This window comes from Pan troglodytes, chromosome 5 (assembly GCF_028858775.2).
Source record: "Pan troglodytes isolate AG18354 chromosome 5, NHGRI_mPanTro3-v2.0_pri, whole genome shotgun sequence".
In the NCBI taxonomy this organism is placed as follows: domain Eukaryota; kingdom Metazoa; phylum Chordata; class Mammalia; order Primates; family Hominidae; genus Pan; species Pan troglodytes.
Window position 1 is genome coordinate 49,734,285 of NC_072403.2, and position 10,303 is coordinate 49,744,587.

Sequence of the window (10,303 nt, forward strand, 5' to 3'; positions counted from 1 at the left end):
CCTGATCTCATGCAGGACCGGGCTGGAATGATCCTTTGTGATTCATTCTGATTTAGGGTGGCAGCCAAACTTTCTAGGACTTTTGCGGGCTCTGTGGGCTATCCTGCATCAAAGCCTCCAATGCCTCTTTCCTCTCCTCTGACCTTGCAGATCTGACAAATGCCAAGGACTTTGCCTACGCTGGATGTGTAGCTGAAGACTGTCCCAGGCTGCTCAGAGGGGCGGAAGCAAACTCGCTGCATCTCCAGAAGCCCCTCAGAGGTCAGGTTTAAGGTGAGGGTGTCCTTGAGTGAAGGTCAAATAGGTTTCTTTTCTCCTCTCTTTTTTGAGACAGGGTCTCACTCTGTTGCCCAGGCTGGAGTACGGTGGCATGATCATGGCTCACTGCAGCCTCAACCTTCTGGGCTCAAACAACCCTCCCCACCTCAGCGCCCCCAAAAACCAGGACTACAGGGATGTGCGGCCACACCTAGCTAATTAAATTTTCTTTTTTTCTTTTTTTTTTTGTAGAGACAGGGTCTCCCTATGTTGCTTGGGCTTGTCTTGAACGCCTGAGCTCAAGTGATCCTCCTGCCTTGGCCTCCCAAAATACTGGGATTATAGGCAGGAGTCACTGTGCCCGGCCAGGTTTCTGTCTTCCCCCAATTGTTTAGTAAACATTTTTTTCCCTCTAATTAAAAAACACACTGAGAAAATGCACAAATCATAAGTAAATAGTGCAGTGATCTTTTACCTGCAACACATCATCTAGATCAAGAAATATAGCTTTGCCAGCTTCCTGTAACCCTTGCCTGGTGTCCCCTCCCAGTTGTCACTCCCATCAAAGGCAGGCATTCTTCTGCCTTCTATTCCTGACAGTTAGTGTGGCCTGACTTTGGAACGTTGTATAAATGGAATCACACTGGATGAACTTGATTGTTTCCGGTTTCTCTGGCTCACCATTTTGAAATTCACCCATGTCATGTGTGCGGTTCACTTATTCTCATTGTGGTATAGTGTCCCGTTGTATGACTATGCAATTCTTAATCCATTCTACTGATAATCTTTGGGTTGTTCCTTGCTTAGGGCTGTGATGGATAATGCTGCTGTAACATTCTTATCTTTGCCTTGTGGTGTGCAAGTGTACACGTTTCTACTAAATACCTAGGAGTGAAATTACTGTGTCATAGACACTGCGAGTCTTCCAAAGTGGTTGTAGCAGCAGCATATGACAGTCCCAGCTTCTTCATGTCCTCACCAACACCATTGTCAGTGGTTTCACTTTAATATCCTGGTGGCCAAAATTACCTTTCTAAACCATAGATCCTTTGATCTCTTTCCTGCTTTGAGCTTCCTAAAATTTCCCCAACATTTTAGCATGAAAACTTTTACAGAAAAGTTGAAAAAAATTTTACAGTGATCACCCATATCATCACCAAACGTATAATATAATCACATCATCCACATCTTGTTATAATCACTTTTTCACATGTCTAGCTAGCTAGCCTTCCATCAGCCATCTTCTTTTTTCATTGTCAGTGCCTCTTTATGAAGGTAAAATTGACATACCAGAACATATCCTCATTTTAGGCATACATTTCATGATTTAAGTAAATTCATACAGTTGTGCAACCGTCAGCATAATCTAGTTTTAGAACACTTCTGTTACCCTAAGCACGTTCTCCTCATACCATTTGTAGTCAATCCCTACCACGGCTACCAGTCTCAGGCAGCTACTAATCTATCTGCTTTTTTTCTATGTAATTTTGCCTTTTCCAGAAAGTCTTTATAGATAGAAGTATACAATGTATAGTCTCTTCTGTTTGGCTTCTTTCATTAGAATGGTGCTTTTGAGATTCATCTATGTTGTGGCATGTATCAGTAGGTTGTTTCTCTTTATTGATGGTTTCACCATGTTGGCCAGGCTGATCTCGAACTCCTGACCTCTGGTGATCCTCCCGCCTCGGCCTCCCAAAATGCTGGGATTGCAGCCATGAGCCACCGTGCCTGGCCTCAATAGGGGTTTAACAACAGGATCATAGTCTGGCATAGGAGAGGTTGCCCATTTATGGAGTGGTCTATTGTATGGGAAGAAGGAAGGATAGAAAGAAAGAGACAGAGAGGTAGAGACAGAGAGAGGAAGAGACAGAGAGATAGAGACAGAGATGAACTTGTTGCCTCCATATTCTCTGTCTCCAAGTCAGCAATGGGCCTCCTTCCCTTTGGGAAACTTCTTGACTGCCTGGCTCTCAGGTGCCCGTGGTACACCTTGCCAGTTAGATTCCTCCTGTGCTGACCCTTCTCTGCTCTGGGTTTGTATCTGTTTCAGGGTGACTGTCTCATTTAATCCTATAATGTTCACAGAGAGCTCAGCACGATGTCTGGCACATGGTTTAGGACTTGGGAACTGGTGGTCTTCAGTATCCATCTCCCTAGCAGCTTGCTGGCCTCTCTGAGGGCAAGAATTGTGGCTTCTATGTCCCTTCAGTGTGGCTCCAACTCCTGGGAAAGCCCCAGGCACATGGGGAGGGGGCAGGGAGGACAGTGGATGGGGTAGTAGGTTGGGGCCCTTACATAGTCAATGCCTCAGCACCCCAAACTCTGGCCGTCTGGTTAGGTCTCTATTAGGGAAATGGCCCTGGGCTGGGTCTGGGGGGGTCACTGGACCTTGGTGCCGAACCACAGCTGGGAATGCCAGCATCACTAGCAAATTCAGCATGGGCCTGGGGAACAAGGCTGCTGGGACCCCCTGCCAGTGAGGAGGACTGAGCAGCAGCCAGGCACGTTGCCTCCTCCCCACCTCCTTCTCAGCCTTATAATTCCCAAGATTCCTGTTGTTTTTCCAGACCCCAGACCTCCCTGTCTGTGCGCTTTCAGGAGTGCTGAGTGTGGGGGGCTCCCAGGCCCATGCCGATGATGCCCTCCTTCTTTTCCTTTCCAGGCTAAAATGACTTCCTCAGACCTGGATGTGTCTTCATGGCTTCGCTGTTCCTGCATGCTATGGTTGAGGGTTTCTGTTCTCTAATGCAGTGGTTCTCAAACTTGAGTGATGTATGCTCAAGTGCAGAAATCAAAGTTTTTGATCCAGCAGGTGTGGTGTGGGGCCTGAGAACCTGCATGTCTAACACATTCCCAGGCCATGTTCATGCTGCTGGGCTGGAACCACTCTTTCAGATCTAAAGCTTTGATCTCTCCTCCCAGGGCTCAGCCTGTGTCTTCTCTCCTACATGATGGGGAGCAGAGAAGGCAGGGGGCATCTTCTTCCTTCTCTGCACAAGCCCTAAAAAACACTTAGATCATAGTGACCTTGATGGTGACAGTAGGAAATCCATATTTGAGTTGCCTTTGGCCAAAGGACATGGCAAGACTTACAGAGGGAAGAGCAGATACAATGTCCTGTCTTCAGCACATCATAAAAATAAAAACAGATGAAAGCTGGAGAGGATGTCAGAGTAGAGTCATGCATCACCTAGCGATGGGGACACATCCTGAGAAATGCATTGTTGAGCAATTTCGTCATGTGAAACATCATAGAGTACACTTACACATACCTAGATGGTCCAGCCTGCTATACACCTAGGCTATGAACACATACGGTGTGTTACTCTACTAAATACTGGAGGCAATTGTAACACAGTGGTATTTGTATGTCTAACATACAAAACATATGTAAATATAGAAAAGGTACAGTAAAAATATGGTATGAATGATAAAAAATGGTATACCTATAGAGGGCACTTACCATGAATGGAGCTTGCAGGACTGGAAGTTGCTTTGGGTACGTCAGTGAGTGAGTGAGTGAGTGTGTAGGTCTGGGACATTGCTGTGCACTACTGTAGACCCTATAAACACTGTGCATTTAGGCTACACTACATTTATTTTAAACATTTCTTTTTTCAGTAATAAATTAACCATAGCTTAATATAGCTTTTTTACCCTATAAACTTAAAAAAATCTTAAAAACTTTTTGACTCTTTTGTGAACACAGCTTAAAACACAAACACATGGTACAGTTCTACAAAAATATTTTCTTTTTTACGTCCTTATTCTATAAGCTGTTTTCTGTTTTAAAATTTAAATTTTTTTGTGTGTGAAAAACGAAGACACAAACATATACGGTAGCCTAGGCCTATTTGAGGTCAGGATCATTAACATCCACTGCCTTCCACCTCCACATCTTCTGCACTGGAAGGTCTTCAGGGGCAGTAACAGGCATGGAGCTGTCATCTCCTATGATGACAATGCCTTCTTCCGGATACCTTCTGACGGGCCTGCCTGAGGCTGTTTTACAGTTAACATAAAAGTGTAAGGAGTATACTCTAAAATAACAATAAAAAGTATAGTAAATACATAAACCAGTATCATAGTGGTTTACGATCATTATCAAGTATTATGTACTGTACATCATTGTATATGCTGTACTTTTATGTGGCTGGTAATGCAGTAGGTTTGTTTATACCAGCATCACCACAAACGTGAGTAATGCATTGCACTACAATGTCACTAGGCGCTAGGAATTTTTCAGCTCCATTATCATCTTACGGGACCACCATTATATGTGCAGTTTATCATTGGCTGAAACATCATTATGCGGTACATGACTGTATAAAACTAAATAGGTAGTTTCATGAGAGAAATAATCAGAAGTTACTACGCCGTTTTAACTGAGCATCAGTAATAACGTTAATTTTGATTTTGAAAGTAACCCATGTAAAAAGAACTCTGCAAATTACATAGGTCAGACAAGATAGTAAATGTAGCTTTTCTGGCAGTGTTCTAGAATGTTTATTCAGATTCAGCTCAATCTTGTGGTCAAGCTGGGTCTGACAAAAGGTCCTTAAGAGTTCTTTAACACACTCTACCCTCAAACCAATCCTATGAGGTAGACATTGTCATTCTCATTTTACAGATGAAGAAACAGGCTTAGCAGTTGTATGGTGGATCCTGGATTCCAACAATCTTTTTACTCCAACTCAGACTTTGGAACCTGAAGTGAGGTGTTTTTTTTTTTTTTTTTTTTTTTTTTACACAACACCACAGGTGAATGCTAATTAAGATTCTCTTGAACAATTTCTAGCCAAATCGCAGACACATGAGGCTGGATGAAGGCTAGGGCAAGCTCTTCTCTTGCTTGGGGTGTGAACTCCATTGACTTTAGCTTGCCCTGCAAGGAAAAGTCCAGCATATGTACCATCAGAAATGACAGATTTGGAAACAGAGTCCTATACAGACTTATCTGAGCTTTAGACAGGCAAGATTGATCAGGGTAGCGGATCTACTGTGATCACTTTTAATTGTTCTTCAGCATCTGGCAAAGTGTGTGTTTAAACAAGCCAGGTATGCTGCTTGCTGCTTGCTGCTTGCTCTGAGAGATTAGGGATAGTGCTGCATCCAGCTGGGCCACCCTCAGCCCACCCTGGGCCAGAAGGGTATTAAGTAAGGGAAGCATCTGCATCATGTGAGTGTTTACAGATGCCATATGAATAGACCCCATTGGAAACCAACTGAGCCACAGACGGTGCACCATGGCCTCCTGGAACTGTCACTGGGTCCCAGATTTGTGGTCTGGGTATCATTCCAGTGAAAGTTTATTGCTCCATAAAGAATTTAGGCAGGAAGTAAGATAGATTGTGGATTAGATAGTGACCTTTTGAGTTGGAATGGATGAGTGCTGCTCATGGTAGGGATGAGAATGAAGAAGGAGGAGGAAGGTGGGGGCGGATGGGGTTTTGATGATTGGAGGTGACAGAGGATGGTGACAGCAGTGGTTGGGGGGATGGTGGTACAGGAGATGGACGTTGTAGGAAGCTGGTTATTGGGATGATGGGCTGAGTAGCTCAGAGAACCAGCTGGAAAGTCCAAAGCCAGGGATGGGAATTTGATCATGGTTGGGGGTGGCTAGGGAGGTGAGAGGGTTGCTTGGGGGAGGCATTGCTTTCTGATCACCCGCTCCTGCTTCCAAAGGTGCCTGTTGAGGGTATTTACCAAACTTGCCCTAACAGCCCAGCTGGGAGGTCCTTCCTGGCTGAGATTTAGCAAACCTGTTTCCCTAGGAGGCCTCTCTTACCACAACAGACAGATGGGTGCTGATGTCAGCAGCAGTGCAAAGCTGTAAGTCAGCACTAATGGGAGTGGTACCTGAGGGCCAATGAGAGAGAGAGCTCTGCCCAGCTTGGCCTCCTCTGAGACCCACCCCAATGGGAAGACAAGGTAAGAAGCCCATCCTGGGCTTCCTGGCCAGGTTCCTAGAATAGGTGGCAGGTTCATGGTGGGTGACTGGGGCTCAAATTTGGCATCTCTGGGACATGGGAATTGGAAGGGCTTGTCATGGGCCATCTGGTTTAAGCCTATGCAGAGAAAAGAAAGGCATTAGGATTCCCATTACCTAGATGAGGAAACTGAGGCCTTGGGAGGGGGAGAGTTGTACCTAAGGTTAGCTGGAGAGGCAGCAGCAGAATCAGGCCCAGAACTTCTGTAAGAGCACCTCCATTTGTGTGCAAGGGTGGGAGTATGGGGCAGTGAGCTCACCAGGACAGGAATCAGCAGACCTAGGCAGGCTGTTTCCTCTTCTGCAAAATGGGAGTGCCAAAAAGTTGCTCCTAGGATGTGGAGAGGATTAGACAAGATGGGCATAAGTAAAGCACCCTATGAACATTAATTTCCTTTTCCCCACAGATCATTTGTCCTGGGTGGGAGTCTTCAGTGCACCTCAGTGTGTGTTTGTGTGTGCATGAGTGAGTATGCTGTGTGTGTGAAAGCATGCACAAGCCCCTCCGTGTGTGTGTGTTAGTGTGTATGTGAGCGTGTGATTTGCAAATCCTGACCAGGCGGCCATTGTGAGGGGAAGTGGCAATGTTTACCGACCTTGGGAGGTATTAGAGGTTGGAGCCTCTAGGATTGGCCTGGCATGGGCTGAGGTGGCGGGACTGGAGTTGGAGGTGCTCTGGATCCCCCAGGCTGCTGTAAACCCTGAAAGCTGCTGCTCTGGACACTAACAGGGCAGGGCAGGGTCATGCAGCTCCTGTTAGGGGCTTAGGCAAAGTCATCAAGTGACTCGGAGTAGGTCTTTAGGAGGTCCCCCTGGGCATTTGTTGGGGAGTCCAGCCAGGGGTGTCTGAGCAGAGATGAGGGAATGGGCTGGAGGGCACCAGGGAGAGGAGAAGAAGCAGGGCTCCTCTCTCTGCCTCTTCAGGGCAAAGAATTCTGCTTTCTTTGTAGCTGGAGGTGACCTCAACTTCCTCCCCTTGCTCTGGGAAGAGGCCTGAATATAAGTCAAGTCATTTGTGCTAATCGTTGACATTTTTGAGACGTGCCTTCCCTGGGAGTTTGGGGGCCTAGTATGCAAATCTATGCACATTATGTGACATCAACAGAAAAATTGGAACCTCAGGGAATTGCTGGAGCAGAGAGGTTCTCCTTCAGAACTACTTCTAAGCTGCCTATAATTCCCCCCATTAAATTCACAGAGGCAAAATGTGTTGGATCCTGGAGGGTCAAGGCTGAGGCCAGATCACAATGGCCTTTCAGTCCACGGTCTCACTTTACAGATGAGGAAAGTGAGGCCCAGAGGGGAGGCATGACTTGCTTGAGATTATACAGTCAGTGGCAATGCTGGGGTCAGACCTGGCCCAGGATCATCCAGATTCATTCTTTGACTTAATATGCGCAACACACACACACACACGCACACAGACACACACACACACAGCCTATCCTTCGCACAGTACCCACAGCTTTATTTTGCTTCACAGCAGTACCTGACCTTGTATGTTTACATTTCCTTCTCCTTCTGCCTGACCAGAATAAAGCTCCATAGGGGTGAGAAATGTGCTTGTTTTTTCATGTTGTATTCACTGTCATATCGTCAGCATCTAAAACACAGAATGGTGGGATTCATTCATTCATTTGCTGGTCACCTCTCTGATGTGCCCTCTCCATTCCAGACCCTGGTGAAACAGAAAGGTGTCAGACCTGGCCCCTAGACCCTGGCTCAGGTGGCTTCAGGCCCTTTCTTCTGGGCCCCAGTTGCCTGGGGGGTGGGAGGGATCCCCTCACCCAGGTCCCACTGGCGCTGACTCTGGAAGCTCACCCCAGGGGAGGAGAAGCTAGGGATGAGAATTAAGAGTCCTCTCCAAGGAACTCCCAGAGCAAAATCAGGGAAGCCCCCATGGCACTGAGGAGAGTGGGGGTGTGAACACAGTAGCTTGTGACCAGGGAGGTGGCAGTGGGGAGGAAGGTAGAAGCTCATTTGGGAGGCAGGGTGTGGGGACTTGGAGGGGAATCCTAGGAGGAGAGGGTGAACGAGTACTGTGGAGGCTCTGGGCACTGGGCGTCTAGGGCAGGCTGTGCAGGTGGGGCTGAGAGAGAAAGAACACTGCCATTTATTGACATTTGGGGTAGGCTGAAGAGTGGGGGCTGGTGTAGAGAGGCAAAAGGCCAGACTCCAGTCCCTGCACTTCATATGGGCAGAGTGGCGAGGCATTACATAAGCCCCAAAAAGAGCTTTGGTCGAAGGCTTAATTTTCTCATCTGTAAAGTGGGGATGATAACATGAACCTGGGCATGGGGGCCTGGTGTCAGGAGGGAGGTGAGTCTCATATGAAGTAATCTGTCTGAACACCCTCAGCCCACTGCTGGACCCCCAAACATGAGCCGGCCTGTCTTCCCAGCCCTTTCTCCCTTTTCCCAGGGTACATTCTCTGGGAAGTGGGGCCCTGTGGCTGCTGCCCTGTGGAGGGGCCAGTCCCCATCCTCTCTGCTCCCCAGCCCCTGTATGTTCATTTGCCCAAGAGGTCACCCAGTTTCCTCTGTCCTAGTTGACCAGAACCCTCTGGACTCTGTGGGTGCTACGGGTTTTCTGGCCTGGACCCAGGCCTCCGCCTCGCTGGGGGCTATGAGCAAGAGAGCAGCAGACCAGATTTTGCAAGCCTGAAATAGTTTATGGCCAGGCTGAGGCCGGGAGGAAGGAGGGCATGGCCCCAGGAATGCGGGAGGAATGCCTGGGAGGCCCGTTCCGTCCCCCACCCATCCTCAACTCCCCAGGGGGAAGGAGTACAGCCCTCAGGATTACCAGGCACTGGGCAGAGAGAGGGAAATGGTCTGGGGCCTGAGCATTCCTGGGGCTGGGGTGGTCGCAGGGCCAGTGAACGGGTGTGTATGTGGGGTGGTCTTCCTGCAGACAGGAGTATCATCTCCTCCAAGGAGGCCACCTGGATTAGACTTCTCTGTCTATTCCATTCAGTCTTTCCTACTTACTTGCCTGTAGCACCAAGGATACATATCTTCATTGCTGTGTGCTTGAGAGCAGTGGGGGTTGTTTTTCTACTTGATGCAGGGCCTCTCTGTCTCCACTGTCAAACTGGGAGCTCCCTGAGGTCAGGGTTTGTGTTTTCCTTTCAGATTGATAATTCCTTAAGGATTGAGGCTACGAATCCCCCATAGAGTAGAAGCCCACACATGCTTCCCATGCCAGAATGGGGTGGAACTGGAACGACAAGATGCAGTCTTCACCCCCATTCCTTTAGACCCAAGATGGGATCTCCTTCAATCCTGGCTGGAAAGTGGGATAGCGTTCGGAGGGCCAGTTGAGTCCTGTGGACCAGACAGCGGCCTATGAACAGCATTGGCCCTCCCATTTCCAACCATGTGAACACCTGCGGCCCCTATGTGGAGGCCAGAGGAAGGCAGGCCCCCGTTACCCATCTGGACAGTCCACTTGGCCCTGCTGGTATCATACCTTGGGCTTGCCCCCTCTGTATGTGGCCTGGGGTCTATTCCAGGAAGGGGTGGGCAGCAGAGGGTTGAGAGTGGACAGGCCACAGTGCTCCAGGCTGTTAATGATACCTGCATTTTCCTGGGCCCTATGGCCAGGCCGTCACCTTCCCTTTCATGTTTGGCTCTGTCTCAGTGAGCCAGTAGGTGAGGTGGGGGCTAAGAGGGAGCCCCAGTGTAGGGGCAGCCAGGCAGGCACAGAAGGAGGCAGAGGATTGGTGCCTGGCCAAAGTCACAAGGTTCTAGCACCCTCCATTTCCATCAATGCCCCAGCTCTATTATGGAAGACACAAGTTGCCAAAACTCCGGCAACTCTGGCTGGTCACACCCTGTCCTTTTGTGGACACAGCTCTCTGGCCTCCATGGGCAGGACGTCTATTTCCAATTCCCGCATGCACTCCTAGACCAGCCTCATTTGGGTCAGTCTGTGGTCAGGGTCATGGACAATCTCTGCAGGGTTGGGCCAGTCTGTGGTTAGAATTAAGGGTCTGAGATCTGGGTTTAGGGTCAGGCTCTGACCAGGGTTATGTGTCAGCCTGTTTTCTGGGTTAAA

General features: G+C 48.4%; 1 long non-coding RNA gene across 1 annotated transcript; it reads right to left on the reverse strand.

Moving 5' to 3' along the window:
- Window positions 1-2,520: 2,520 nt before the first annotated feature.
- Window positions 2,521-9,995, reverse strand: LOC129144430 (uncharacterized). Its single transcript, XR_008548866.1, has 4 exons — window positions 9,823-9,995; window positions 7,742-7,850; window positions 6,407-6,578; window positions 2,521-3,467 (listed from the first exon to the last, which is right to left on the reverse strand). It is a non-coding gene; the product is annotated as an uncharacterized LOC129144430 (long non-coding RNA).
- Window positions 9,996-10,303: the final 308 nt, after the last annotated feature.